Raw genomic sequence first — 15,727 nt, forward strand, 5'->3', positions numbered from 1 at the left:
CGAGGTGCACGCTGGAAACACATCAGGTACTGTTGCAATAAGGGAAGCAAGACTCAAGGTTACACCTAGTACGGTTTTCAAAGCAAGTAAACAAATTCAAACTACAATGTCAACCCCAGCGCAAGGGCAGAAGCCGGATGGAAATCAGTTACACTACATGTTTCTAGAAGTTTCCCTCCCCTTTCCGCTCAAAGAGGTAGTAAGGTATTAAAACCTGACGTCCCAAAATACCAAAAAGGCATCACAACACAGGGAGAAAGAGCCATCCTTTCAAAGGCATAAATGTCACAGTGCAGTACAAAGGCAGGAGTAATACTACAACATAGTACAACATGCAAGCTTACTTTTAGAGTTGTGCTGCTTGCTTGCAAGTGAAAACCAAATCCTGGACTGCCCCACAATTCTTCAAAGCTCAAATATCTTTTAGTGTATTTGCATGATCATTTTCCATTCATAAAGAATGGTTAAGCCCTCTTAACTGAAACACATATCACTCTTATCTACAGTACTCACCCCAATCCTCAAAATGAATGTCAGTCCCATACAGAAAACCATCAAGGATCTGCACAGGTTACCAACAGTTTACTTGTAGTCTCCCTGTTGATATTCCCCACCCCTGCCCCACCAAATTCCAGTATGTGGGGCTACAGAGAGCACACAGGCTGTGATTTGAAGATTCAGTTGGCAATCAAAAGTTGAGACGTGTCTTGCACAGTGGATTCCAATATCAGAATTTAAGTAAAAACATACATTGTAATACTTGGAATTGTCAAAATCCTAGTGTAACATAATGCATGAGTACACACGGGATTTTCATTTGTTACTGTGGATTAAGTTGTGGAGTGTTTCCCCAAACTCAATCTGAAACAGCACAGTATAATTGGCTCCAATTTTAACTTTATTAGTAATGTTTTGGAACTAAAACTAATTTGGTAATGTATATTGCTACCTTGGCAGACACTCTAGTGCTGTTAACTATCCCATGCATCTTAGAAAAAATAAAAATAAATAACAATAATAAAAAAAAATCACTTATTTTTCTATAAATATTTACTCATTTAAATTACAGACCTAGATTGTTGCATACAAAGAGGAGAATACAGAGATGACTGTCCTCTTTACTGTTCTTCTCTCCTTGTGCTAAAGATAGCGTAGAGAGTAAAAATAAATAAATCCTCAATAGCATTAGGAATTAGACAATGTCATGTTGAAAGACAGCCTAAATGACAAGCCTTATCTCTTCTTGGTGGCTGGGACAGCAGGGGGGCTCTGACCCATGGAGGGGAGGTAGCCTTTAAGCCTTCACTAGGTGGTCTCTTTGCAGTAGGCTCTATTCCCAGCTGTAATTGCTTGTCAGCCCTAACTGGATGCCTGAACACTCTGGAATAGTTCAGCAAAGTATTTAAACAGATGGATGGTACAGGCCACTGGAACAAAACTCATTTTTTCTCTGGCCTCGGCTCTCTTTCAGCACATTCCTTTGAAGTCTGTGCCACTGAGGAATCAACAACAGCTGAGTAACATGTGTTATCATACAACACTGAGTGCAGCAACAACACTGCACAGCAAGACACTTTTGTTCAATAATCCTGGACTATAGAAAGCATTACAGTGTCTTTTGTTGTGGGTAAGATCTTTTTCCAAGCACAACAAGAAAGTAAACAGATTCCTCCCCTCTTTAAGTAGTAACTCTAAAGTAAAAAGGTGAATTAAATGGATTTCTCAAGTGCCTCCAGTCTGAAAGCTTACATTGCCTATCTCCTCAAGTCCTCTGAGGTACATTCAGCGCTCTCCGCACTTACGTTATCTCACAGATAATTAGATGCTTACAGAGAGGGGTCCAGTCTGCAGTTCCCATGGCAGATACAACAAGCCCATGTGAGCTACAGCTCAAACCCACCTTCCTTTTCCAAGCAGCACAAGTTCCCCGGTCTCAACTTCACAGGTAACTAACTGGAGAGAGAAGCAGCACAGCACTGCTCGGCACACACTGACCAGTCTTGCCCTCCCCATAGTTTATCAGTACAAAGACGACAGAGCCCTCAGAACAGTAACAGGAGAAAACAAACATCCTCTCATCAGACAGGAAAACTATTCTTGTCAAAGCTGTAAGATCACCACACACTTTGAAGTGGGTTAGGAAGGACAGAAAGAATTAGTTATTTATGAAACTGAATTTGAAACTAGACTAACCATCCAGATTCAGAAGCACAGAGCTAGCTATGTGCATATGCAAGAGGTCAGTAAGATATAACACAAAACTGACACTGCTGCCTAATAGCAGGTTTCCACAGAATCAAGGCTCTCATTTTCAGTGAAGAGAGAGAACTACCTCCAACAGGGTACAGCCTTGCATTTACAAAGCTTACATGTCCAACATGTTCCAGGAAGGCAGGCACTGAGATTATAAAAGTCCCATTACACTGTAAAATCCCAACCCCTGCATGAAAAAAAAAAATTACAGGAAAACCTGAACTTTCAAAAAAGCTCTAAAAAAAAAAAAAAAAATACCACACATCATTTACATTTAATTTCAAGATAGAAATCTTACAGACTTAAAAACACAGACAAAAAACTTAAATTAGAAAGCAAACAAAACCCCCATGTACTAAGCCAATCTCATAATTACAGACCTCACAAAAAAGAACAAAATAGCAGGTACTGCATGCATCACGATATGGGGGTCCTCAGCCCAGAGGACAGTTTTCCACCCTGCAATTCAATTTAACAGTTTCTTTCTGGGGAGGCCGCAGTGCCCTTCAAATTCAGCTTGAGGCAGACTGTTAAGGTACCATGGAAGAAGCATGCACCGACTTTGTCAGGGGATAAAAATAACTCTAGTGTCAAAACCATTACAGCAATGCAAAAATCTTACGCTCCTATCAAAATAAATGGTGGTGATCAAGAGTTCTACTCCACAACTTTCAAAGAATGAATATTTGCACAAGCAGAACTACTACCCAACCAGCATTCAAACCCACAACTAAACAAGGAGCAATACGATTACACACAATCATTCTTAAAATTGCGTGTAAAAGCACTTAACAGAGATCCATGAAAATCTCCATATCCTGTGAGGTGCAGGCATAAGGCAGTTTAGGCAGAGGTCATACTGCCATGCGATGGCAGACACAGGAACAGAACCCACCATCCTCAGTGCTCAACTCCGCACTTTCAGCAGCAAACCTCCTTATTTCTAACATGTTCATTTGCAGGGCTTTCCTCAAAAGGATTTGAAAAAGTGATGCTAATCACCTTCATTTGGCTCTTCGGAATTATCGGTGGCATTTCCAGAAACAGTTCTGGGTAATTTTAAAAGACTTCTGATAATCTGACTTATTTTTCTCCTTTTATTTCCCTCTATCCCAAAGTTGTTAATTTCTAGGAAAGATTAAAAAAAAAAAAAATAAAATCATACACCTGACCAAATCCTGTTGGGCTTCTGGGAGTGGGGAAGGAGAAGGCCAGGGAGATCACTTAAGTGTAAGAAGCAAACCACTGCTAACTCTGTCAGTTGTCCTAAATGGCATAAATGGCATACAACTGATCATTGTAACACCCAGCAGTCATTTCAGTTCCCTCAGCAACTCATCACATGTCAAATAAGTTTTTGCTGTAAAATACTGAGAAGTACTTCTAGTTCAGTTATCAAGCCTACTTTCTAATTAGATACCATCAAACAGAAGTCAATCAGAAATGGTATTTTCTCTTTAAAGAAAGAAAGGGGAAAAATAAAAAGTAGGGCTTACTTTATTTTCTGCTTAGCCACATAAACTTGGGGTCTTCTGAAATGCTATCTCTCAAAAGAGGTAATGTAACACAACCTAGACCCACACTGGTTCCTTCTGACCCTAGGAGCTGACATTTTAGTCATGAACTGCATATTCTTTATAGAAAAAGACACAGCTCCTCTACAACACTTAACACAATCACACCACTACCAAACACAATTAACTGGGAGCTGGAAAATCCTTAAACAGGTGTCTTTGCAGAAGTCATTAGGCAATTGATTTACTTGCTCTCCACAGCCCAGCACACAATTTTAACGCGTGATGCTGGCTAAACCCAAGGCAGAAGCTTGCGAGGTCCAAAACAGACTTTCATAAACCACACGACAGCACTTTTTGACATGGATGTAAACAGTTTCCGGCGATTCAGATAATGTGTCAACCTCTGATACATCTGCAGCTACGGACTGGAAAGCGTGACAGGTGTCATTTTAAAGGGGACACTGAAATCTATAGCCTTCCCTCCCTCCTGATCATCCACACTGATGAAACCCATGAGCAGTAATGAACTGGGATTTAGCACACCATTCTGTTGGCATCTTAAAACACCGCTTTGCTGAAGAGAAAACAGGCTGGCACACACCGGACTGCTACAACCCCAAACTGGACCCTGGATCAGCCCTTCCACGGAGAAGAATCCATTTTCTTACCCTTTAAAGTTCACGCCACTGTAACGTCCCATCATACTGTATTTACTGTACTTGCTTAAGCTTTTCTCATCAATACTCTCTTATCCCATCCAGTACCCACCCCCCCTTCCTCCCCGAAATCTCTTACTGTCTGCTGGCAAAACAGATTTTCTTTTAATCTTTTTCCTTACTAGGGGAGGAAAAAGAGAGGGAGGGGTTGGGGAAGGAATACATGAGATTAACTGGGGGGGGAGGAGAGACCGAAACAGTCCACTTCGAAAGGGGGGAAAAAAAAAAAAAGGAAAAAAAAGTAAAATGGGTTTAATTTTCCTTTCGGGGGTAGTAAGAGAGAGGAGGAAAAAAAAACGAAACTACTACAAAGATTTCCCAGTGTCAGAAAAGCCGCCTCTGAACTCCCCTCCTCAAGGACACACAGGAATTACCCTTACTTTTCCACACGACGCGCGAAGGAGAAAGACAAAATGCCAGGAGAGAGGAAAAGCCGGAGGAAGTCAGGGAAGTAGCGAAGGAACAGGCGAAAGGACAGGAATAAGTGCGATCGGGCAGGGGAGACGCGTAAGGGGAACGGGAGAGGTGAGAATGCCCCCCAAAATCCTTAAAATCGTAAATCCGAGGGGAGTGAGGAACGGGCAACAAAGATGGGAAAGTTGGGAGAGGGGAGACGGGGGCAGCAGGGGGAGGCGGCAGCGAAGGGTCACAAACCCCGCAGCGGGGACGAGCCGAAAGACGCCAGGGAGGAGCGGGGCAGCAGCAGCCGGGTGGGCTGCGGGAGAGGGAGGGACGGAGCGGGGCAGCGGCAGCCGAAGAGGGGGAAAGGGAAAGGGGGAAGAGGTCGGGCTCCGGCGGGACGAGCCCGTGGCGGACTTGGCCGCGCACTTACCGCTCCGCCGGCGGCGGCTCCACGGGCAGCGCCAACGGCCCCAACGGCCGCCGGCTCCGCCTCGCGCCCCGCGGGGGGCGGCGCGCACACGGCCCGCGACGCAGCGCCCCGGGGCTCGGCTCAGCGCGGCTCAGCTCTGCCCTCCGCGGCGCCCCGCTGCTGCTGCTGCTGCTGCTGCTGCGGCTGCTGCTCCTCCTGCTCCTCCCCCGGCCCCACCGAGCCACCGCCGCCTCTCGCCCGACTACGAGTGGGTGTCCTCCACCCGAAGCAGCCACCCCCGCCTCCTTCCTGCCTCTCAGTCGCTCCCCTTCACCGGGAGAGACATGTAACGGAACTGGGGCGCCAGCACGGCATTGTGGGAGCTCTTAAAGCCGCAGCCTCCCCATGCCCCCCGCCGCTAGCGCCGCCGCTGATCCCCGCCGCGGGCTCAGGCGAGGGTGCGTGTGCCCCTGCCAGCGGGGCGGGCAGGCAGTGGCACTGGCACTGGCAGCAGTGGCGGCGGCAGCAGCAGCAGCAGCAGCAGCAGCAGCCTCTTAAAGAAGAGGCGCTACAGCCTTGCCTAAAAATATTCCCTCGGCGGGGTCCCCGGGACGGGCCGAGGAGGAGCGTGAGGGCAGCGGGTGCTGTTGTCGCTGCCGGTGGGAGCTCAAGGCGGACCGTGGGGCCGCCCGCACCCGCTGGGGCTGGGCAAGGAGCCCGCATCCCGGGCGGGAGCTGGAGGAGAGCTCCGGTCCCAAAGGAAGACAACAGTGAGACCCCCGGCTGTGACATAGGCATAGTTAAGGGTTTTTTTAGTTGTTTTCCCTGAAATTTTTCTGTTGTTTCTGGAAAAAGTAGGAATGCCTTTGGTGCTTATTTAAACTGAATTGTGCAAAGCCGGCAGTCAAGTGTTTTTTTCTGTTGTTCCTGCTTTGGATTTTGGTGATGGAAAACTCCCCGAGGGGACGGGGTGGGGGGAGAGGGAAGAGAAATAAACCTCAGAGCAGCAAAGACTCTGAAGCAGACGGCTATTTTGGGCAGAAAGTTTTGAATAAGAAGTTTTAATCAGCTTTGTCGTCATGAAACTTGGAATAGGAAAAATAACCGTTAAAAAAAAAATAACTAACCAGCCTATTTGAAAATGAACTTCAGAGCTGTGATTCACGGGCGTTTTTCACTGCTACAAACATCTGTGCTGGGGCTACCCTCAGCTGCCAGCAGCAGCCGTCACTCATAGCTCCTCCCTGAGCTGGTAGCCTTTCCCAATCTGACGGTGTTCCATGGCCAGAGATCAGGAAATGCTGGTCATTTAAAGAAGAGTCTAATCAAGAGAACTTTATTTTGTTGTTTGTGTCCTCCTCATTTTTAACAATATTCCTCTACCGTTCCTCCTGTGGACTTTTGAGTTTGGTACGCTTTCCTTGGGGTTTTAAGTCCTGAGCCTTTAGATGAGAGCAGGACTCTGCCTCTGTGTGACTCTCTATCGATGCTACATGAAGAATATTTTCAAGAGCATACAGATGCTTCAATTGAAATGCAAGCATATAAATATTCACAGATTGGGGTTTGGGGATGTTTCTGCAAGTATTTCTAGTAGGTCTGGATCTTGTTTTATGATCCATGCCTTTATACAATTGAGGATATTTTCCATAAGCACACCTGGGGAGGTGTAAAGTTGCCTCTGAAGAAATCTTATGGATATAGAAGGATGCCTCTTCCAGTTCTGACCTGTATCTGCTGTGCCTTTTTATGTTTGTGGTTTTTTTTAGACAGGAAGCGATGCTGAGCAATCTGTGAGAATGACCTTAAGCACAGCATGAAACTAGGTATGATTAGGAAGAAATGGCAGTTAGGTGAATCTGTTGTGGAGCACATGGTTCACATAGTCAGCTACCTGCATACACACTTTAAGAGACTTTAAAAAACCCAACACTGAAGGGATATCTGGGATTAAGGAATGGTGCCAATGACCAGTTCTGCAGCGACCTACTGGCTGAGATTTGTTTGCACTGAGTATTTTTTTACAATGACTTTCAAGAGTGTCAGCAGACAAAAGCAGGAAAAAAAGGGCGTGCTTTCCAGGTATATTGTATGTTGCAAATAGTTAATCAAATATTCCTGTAAAGATCCTGAGCAGTACTGTGCTGCAAATACCACTGCTTCCTCTTGTTTTCATGAAGCTTGTAAACACATCAGGAGCTATAAAACTCATTGAAGATCTTTTCTCAAAATCCAGGCTTCTCAGGGATTCACGTGAAATGAGTTATCTGGGATACTATTGAAACTATATGCCCAGGGAAATTATTGTTAGAAGGTGAAAAACCTTTTTCAAGGAGTTAATGGTTTACTGAAAACAGGTACTTGATAAGTCATTGAGTCTGAAATGTTTACCTCTCCAGGTGTTCAGCAGAACTGGGGGCCAGAAGATCAACCACCACAGTTTCTATTGAAAGCTAGCTAGCCTGCCAATTAGTTTCTCAAACCCAAGGAATATAATTGCTATACAATTTCGGCTTTGAAAGTTTACATTAGTGAATGAAAATCACCCTTTAAATTAATGGTCATGATTAAAGAGATTTCTGGATGTTCAGAACATGCATAACAAGGCCTAAAATGTTTATGCAACATATTGGAGTGATATTTTCTTGTTGGCTGTGACAGAGCTTTTGTACTTTGGCACTTCTAATATTCTAGCATTGCCTGTTTCCTTTTTCACTTTTCTGTTTTAGTTAAGAAGGCACTGAAGACAACACATTTCTGCTGCTTCAAAATACTGAATGTGAAATTCTCAGAGTAATTTTTGCACAGGATGATAAGCCAGTATGTCCAGAGAGGGCATCAAATAAATTTTCAAGAGTGGTTTTTCACATAAAAAATTGAACTCTTTGAGAACATGAGGTGGTGGCAAAAAGAGAAGATCAAATCTGTTGCTGGGGTTGCAGAAACATGCAGAATTTGACCAAGGCTATCTCCAACAGGAAAGATGATAATGGTCATTTAAGAAAAAAAAGGAGGGAAATTATGCTCAAATCCAGCCATAAAATGCGACTAAAGTTGTACAGATACCTGCCTTCTGTAGCATAGCAGCCTGTTTGCTCTTTGACCCGTACTGAAAGAACAAGATGCCTTGTTGCCCCAGAAAATTGGTTTGGAAGATATTCTGGAGTGATGCTAAATTGTGCCTGCAAAGGATACATCTTGTGCTGTTGTAGGATGCCTCTGCTGTGACAGTTCCTTGCTCTCTGTGCCCACTCCAATCGCTTCCTAATTTAGTTACATTATATGTAATCCTAAGTGTTTCATTAGCCTTCAGTCAATTCTTCCTTCACGCATTCAGTAGAGCATTTAAGCACAGCCTTGCACTTACGTGGAATCTTGAAGATATAGCCAGAGATGTTTTAAGATCTGTATCACTGTTGGATGTTTTGGGAGGCAAATTTCCCATATAGATCCTGCTCCATTTTTGCCAAAGAGGTAGTTAAAGTATCCTAGGGATAGACACCCTTTTGATGCAAGCACAGAGCACTGCACAGGGAATTCCTTACACCACACAGCCACACACACACAGAGTCTTACACATATGTTCTTAATGAGGACAAAAATGAGAGAATAGGCCCGCATGCCTTTTGGTTGTGTAAATTTTCCAAGAATTATGCCTTTTTGACCAAAACCAGGAAGAGAATATTTCTGGGGTTCCTTAATTTCCTCCTCTCCTTGATCTGTCTTCAGCTACTGCTGCCCTTTTCACTGTCATTTCACCTTGAGAAATCCAGTGTCTCGGTGGGCTCTTTAAATTTAATCCAGACTATAAAATCAGGCTCACCGAGAACAGAAGCAGCTCTGTGTGACCAGTTTCAAGTTATCAACACAGCTTTCAGTATCATGTATTTGCAGTGAACTCTTCATGGCTGGAATAAAACAACTTTGTCTCTGCAAACGCTTACTTGAGAAAAAATAAAGTGGGTCTGGATTTAGCAAATTATCTAGCTGTGTACATATATTTAAGCATGTGAATAGTCTCAATTGGGCTGCTTGCATGATAAAAATTATGCATGTGCTTAAGTACTTTGTTGAATTTGGTCCATAACAAATAAATCTGAACTGGTACTTAACAAGCAGAAAAACAAGCTGATTTGGATTGGGGTTAATGTATGTCCCGCAGTGTATTTGCTTAACTATAAAATGAACATTTCAAGAGCCTTTTTTTTTTTTCTGGAAAGAAAAAAAGAAAGAGAGCTGGTGTCTGAAATTCAGGGAAGCAAACAAACATCAGATTAGAATTTAAGCGTATTCTATAAGCTCTTTCTTCCTGGTTTTGTGGAGCCTGAAGGACAGTAATTCCTGGTTGGTTCTCCTCTGGGTTTTCTAGATCTTGCCTTGTTATTTGCTGTTTATTGGGTCTGAGTGACATGCTGTGTTAGATATACAGAAAAATGCAATCTGTGTCTTAAAATGGTTGAAATCCAAAAGACTTGTATTCCAAGATGCGAAATATGTTTGATTTTCATTTTACACAGCAGACTCTGGATGCTTCCAGAGACTTGCGTGTTTCAAGACACAGTTCCATGGAAGAAATCCAAATTATCTCAAACAAACAAAAAATCTCAGTCAAATTCCTCCCCTTCTTCCTGACCTGGCCACATATGTTAACTCACATTAACTGGGGAGCTAGCCTCGAATAAGTAAAAGGGGCAATCCCATACTCATATTTATTTTTGTTGTCAGTTGCAGCAGTAATACCCAGTAACTCTTCCAGTTTATGGTTCCACCCTAAGCACAGTGTGCGTATATTCAGGGTTAGTTACAGTTCTGGCAGGCAAGATATTCATTACTCCTGAATGTCGATCTTCTGCTTAATGAACAGGAATGGGAATCAGGTAAGCCTGGTTCTGTTAATCAATAAATGTCTCTTCTCTGTTTTTCCTTGATTAGTAGAAAGTCGTCTCCTTCCTTCAGAGAGAGCTCAGTTCACAGGAATATGCTGAAGTCTAGGGGCGGGGGGGATGTGGTTTCAGAGAAATGAAACGTTACTAGAGGATCTCACCCCTGTGCGTTGGCCATGAGATTATAATATCCAGATGACTGCCTGTGAACCAGGTTTTAAAGTTTTCACTGGATGTTTAAATCAATAATTATCTGGCATGATCAGTTGTAAACCATGATATTGGAAATATTTTTCTGTCTTCCATAGATCATCGGGAAAAAAAATAAGCTTGTAGTTGTTGTGATCATAAAGAAAAACAAGAAAGGTATGAACCTTGACAGTTCCAAAACCCACATGCAAATAATAAGAAATATAAATGTCATATGATGTAGGGTGAGAGGATGCCAATATCAGTCTTTAGACATTTGATTTTAATGTGAATGACAATTAAATGCTTTGCCTATTAAGTTTTATGCATCATCTTTTTTGCCAAATCCTGGCAAGAAGTATCACTGTAAATCTCAAGCAGTTCAGAAGAGAGAAAATGACTCACTATAGCTCTGATAAAGTATGGGCAGATATCAGCTGTAACAACTAAACAAACCAATGGGAACTCACATCTGTCTTCCCTAGAAAAGATGAATGGTGACAGTACCACTACACTAACCAAGGACTGAGAAACCATCTGAAAATCGAGCTACCTAAAATGTGTCATCTGTTGAAGAGCTGGTTTAGTATAGAACAAACCTCACACCTTACAAAAGAAATAATAATCCAATGATGGGACAAAAATAGTTGACTTAACTAGGAATGAATAACAAGAAAAATATTTTAATTTGGAAACCTGAAGAATGCCCCTGAAACAAGTATATTTAGTGCAGGAGTTAATTTGCTTGATGTCAGGAAATCAGTGCCCTTCTCCCAGCAAGGACATTTAGACAAGAATATTCTTTTATAATACACAGAAAGGCTTTAAAATCTTTGTGATTCAAATGTTTGGTTTTTTATTTGTTTTTTTTTTTTTCTGTAAAACATAGAGGAATCCCCTCTCTCCCCAGGTACTATACAAAGCTTTAATGTACTAGGATGTCCCTCCATGAAGCTCACAAAACAGTGTTTGAAGGGCCTATCATGGTACTATTGCTTATGATTTAGTACAATTCTCATTTTCAGTGTAAGATAGAGCTTTATAAGGAAAATACTTAAATATATTTAAATACATTTATAACTATATTCATTTTCTGTTTATAAAACACAGTTTTGTTATTTTTTGTATAAAGCTAGCAAAAGTATGCCAAAAGACTAAAGATTTCTATCATGCACATGAAAAGAAATACTAACCCCCTTGTCAATAAATTCTAAAACCTCTATTTTCCCTCCTACACAGTACTTCATCTCCATCAAAAATGATGGAAATTACCTGTCCCCTGAAGCAGCAAAATCAAATCTAATATACTTTAACATACAAAGAGTTCAGAATTTCAAAAACGCTTCAGTAATTCCAGAGTTTAGGCCCCATTTCCATAAGTAAGTTAGGGCCAGATTTCCAAAGCTTTTGGAAGATGCAAATAGATGCCTAGAGGGCTTTCAAAAGTACACATCAAAATGGAGAAGGGAAAAAACCCTAACCCCAGAACAAAGTATTGCTGCTGCTGAGGTTTCCATATTAAGAAGTTTGCATGGGAAAAAAAGAAGAGTTTTTTCCTTCTCATGGATTTTTGGAAAAGCTTGGGAATAAAAACTAAAACATCACTGTACAACAGCTCTTCAAAGCTTTATAATAGATGTTTTAGGCCATCCTAGCAAATCTGTTGCAGCAGAAATCGGTGCTTTGTTTTGCAAGCTCTGTATTTAACACAAATTCAGCAGATTAATTTCTTTGTTGAAATCAGTTTCCCTGTTGTTTTGTAAAGGCTTTTTCTCAGTATCATTCCTTGCTTTTGTGGTGTGTTAGTTGGGAAACATGAGAAGGCAAGATACGCACTTTCAACAAAGAACTAATTTCCTGATCCTTGTGACCTGAGCGCACCAAGCTTCCCCACAGAGAAACAAATTGGATGACTATTTCAGTATAATTGGATAGTTCGATGCCTTACAAGTAAGTTATTGGAGATCAGAGCTGTGAAAAGGTCTTTCCTGGCTTTACCTGTAGTTACCTCTCATCGAGGACTTTGGTTTTGAGAAGTTTAATTTTTGCCTGCTTCAGACACAATTGAAAAAGAGCAAAGATAATAACAAAAGCAGGTTTGTGAGAAGGTTTAAGATGTGTGCATTATAAACTGGTTGTTATTGTGCTTACAATTTTGTTCCTGCTGCTTTTCTTGTCCTTTCTCTTCTTCCTTTTACATGGTGTCTTTTTAAGTCCAAAATCTTCAAAAGTTATGTGAACTTTAAGGGCATTGGCTTCTTAAATTTACTGCAAGTACCTAGTTTATTGCTGAATCAAGGTGGGAGATTCTCACTGTTGGTTCATGCCTCATGTTTTTCCCCCAGCTCACAAATCTTGCAAATTTGTTGCGCAATACCCTAATTCCTTGTCCTCCTTGGGGTACCCTATATTGGGAGCACTGATGGATCTGATCAGTCTTGCAGTAGCATATGGAACCGCACCTAGGAGAGGCTGTGCCATGCAGGATTCCCAGAGTGCTCCATGTGGAGGTTTTCCAGTGCAACCCTCCCTCTTAATGCCACACACAGGCTGGAGAGATAGTACTTTTGCATAACCCACATCTGGGCTGATGCTTCCTGGCCCAGGAGGGAGTAGAGAGCTCTGTTGATAGCTACCAAATGGGCTGCCAGGGGTAACGAAGTGTAGATCTGTTTCCCCAGCCTTCACTTCAGCAGATCAGATGATCTTGGAGACTATAAATGAGGTAAAGCCTTCAAACTGCTTAGGACTTCGTAATAGTTTTACAGATGGGTGGAACTATACCCATAACATGAGCAGGCCAGTTCTAAGATCTGGGTTTCTCTTGGATCAAGTGTTTGAAAATACCATTTGACTGGTTAAAAATCACTCAGCTAGTCAATAGCAAAGTTTGGCAGCTCAGCTTCAGGCTCTGAAATCGTGTGCTCTCACTGCTACACAGCACTGGGCTGCTCTACAGTCAGCATAACTACAGCTAGAGTTACAGCTCTAGACACAACTGAAGGCCAATGCCTGCCAAAGCTTGGCTTGACTTCACAGAGGTCCTTCTGCCCACAGTCTCTTTTCTGTGCAGCCAACACTTAGTCTCATGGGAGCATAAGAAAAGTGCATTTTCCAGTATCCCAATATAAGGCAGAAAGCCTCAGTCCAATTGAAGGTATGGATTTGCTCATGCAAGAGGCTGAAGTACAGTAGGGAGATACCCAAGCCATTACAGAATAGCTGTAACAGTGTTGTTGTAAGGTGAGGTCTGACTTGAGACCAGGGCAAGCTAATTTACCTTTCTGGGAAATAAGCTGAACATAATGTGCTCTTTTCTATACTAATTGTTTTAGGGCAGTTATTTTAAACTCCAGCTCTATTGCTGAGTAGCAAGCCCATTCTGCCCAGCCAGTTCACACTCTGCAGCTTCACAAAGCTGCATCATTTTGTAGCTGGGAAGGATCTGTAAACTGCACAAAGCTATCAGAAGGGGGGTTGTTACTATTTTATTGCGTCACGGTGGTGGTCATCTAAACACCCACCTAGCATTCCTTTGCCGTAGGGACTGTGCACCCCTATTGCAACGAGGTAGGGCTTCATGTCAGAGCACACAAGTCTTCTGGGGCCTTCCTAGAGGAAGGAAGAGCAGAGACCTGGTCAGAGGAAACTCAGACCATCTGCTGGTGGTTAAGGGCAAGTGGCACCTTCTGCTGAATATAAATCCACAAGAGAGTTCAGATCTACGGTAACTTTTTTTTTTTCCCAAGAGAAAATATGATGCTCATATGTGAAAATATAACTACAAAAACTCTGAAAATGTCCATGCACATAAGTGTAGTGACTGGAGAAGGGTAATTTTAATTTAAATTTTGGGTCCAGGGCTGCATTCCCAACATTGATCCAAAAAGACCTAAAGTGATCTATGGTTTTCTATACTAAGTAAAAGTGAGCACTGGTTTCAGTTTTTTTCCCCACTGCTCCTTATAGCCTGCAGCACAACCCTCTAGTGAACAGAATGATGAATATTCCAATGTCCTGAACATGATGGATTTTAATTTCTTATTACAGGAAGCGGAGGAAGAGAGAAAGTAATAGCTTTAGAGAGAATGGCTCTGTTTGTTTTTTTAAGTACCTACATTTGCTTGGCAGTCTGCTACATAAGTGAATTTCATTGAAATCTGATTATTGATGTACCTTTTTTTTATTATTATATCTTTAGTCAGACAGCCCACCAGCGTAGCGCCTCAAGAGAGAATGAAAGGGGTGCAAAAGCAGAAAAAGAGCTGTAATGCTAAATGGCAGGAAAGAAAGTAGTATTAAGTATAGGTGGTCAAACCCCAGAAAAATAGTTTTGTTAAATTATTGATGTTTTTCTAAAGCACTCAACTGTAAAAGGACTCTATTTTGTGACATGGTGGAAATTCAGTGTAGAAATTTTCAAAGGCATCATTTATTTTGTGTACTAAAACTTTATATTGAAATGTAAGCATTGGAGGTGTAAGTATATGAGTACAGCCCTCTGACAGGAACTGGATCAATACTGGATGTACTTTTCTTCATTGCTGTAAAATCAGCTCCAAGCTGCTTTCAAGGGTCTGGTCAGTAAAGAGAAGTAAACAGCGTGCCAAGCAGGAAAGCAGTAAATACGCAGTAAATTGATTTAGGCCAGTTCTTATTCTTTCAAGCAATAGCAAGTAACATCAAAGCTCTCTGTTTTGCTGACCTGTCCCTGACTTCTTCTGCTGTTTGTTTGCTTTTTCATGTCACTCAGTTTGTGTCATGCCTAAATAAAGAGATTGAATGATCTTTTGTTCTTGGTCACTTTTAATTTGTTTTCTATGAATTGCACTTACAGATAGCAGAGTTTTAAGGATCATAATACTAAGCAAAGCTGAAAAACAGAAGGTCTTGAATAAGATTGACTTTTTATTTTTTAGGTATTGTAGCAGAAGAGGGTTTCTCAGTGAATTAGCCAGCCTTTCAGCCAAAGAGAGAAACAAAGGAAGAGTCAAGCTGCTATAAAGATAATCATTCTGTTTATTTGTGCTGTACAAATGCTGCTTGTAAATTAATGATAAGCCCTTTGCACTTGGATAACACAGCTGATCCAGGCATCTCTCTGAGATGCTGTGTAGATCTCCTGACTCAAAAGAGGCTCTTCCTAGTTTCAGGTGGGAAATATTTTAGAAATAGGTCAGTATTTTAGAAATGTCAACAAATTCTTTCTGCTACAGCCTAGTGAAACGTATAACATGAATTGTGGGCTGCACTTTCCCACTCCTTGGCAAAGGACAAGGAGGGCAGATTAAAACTCCTTGCTCCTTTTGTTTCAGAGCAGGAATGCAGCTTGGGGTCTTTCTTACTCTGCCCATCATT

The 15,727-nt window shown here is 42.0% G+C and overlaps 1 protein-coding gene across 3 annotated transcripts in view; it reads right to left on the bottom strand.

Annotated features, from left to right (window-relative positions):
- Positions 1-5,433, bottom strand: part of RASSF8 (Ras association domain family member 8) — an 85,189-nt gene extending 79,756 nt beyond the window's left edge. The window contains exon 1 of one of the 3 annotated variants that reach the window (XM_057427945.1): positions 5,319-5,433. The gene's annotated coding sequence lies outside the window, so the exon portion shown is untranslated. Of the gene's footprint in view, positions 1-4,866; positions 4,883-5,318 lie in introns of those variants that run through there. The other 2 variants (XM_057427955.1, XM_057427962.1) reach the window with 2 other exon arrangements.
- Between the last annotated feature and the right edge of the window lie 10,294 nt (positions 5,434-15,727).

Source organism: Pezoporus wallicus, unplaced genomic scaffold (assembly GCF_028554395.1).
Source record: "Pezoporus wallicus isolate ANWC-B61680 ecotype Strahan unplaced genomic scaffold, APGP_CSIRO_Pwel_v1 scaffold_3294, whole genome shotgun sequence".
NCBI lineage: Eukaryota > Metazoa > Chordata > Aves > Psittaciformes > Psittacidae > Pezoporus > Pezoporus wallicus.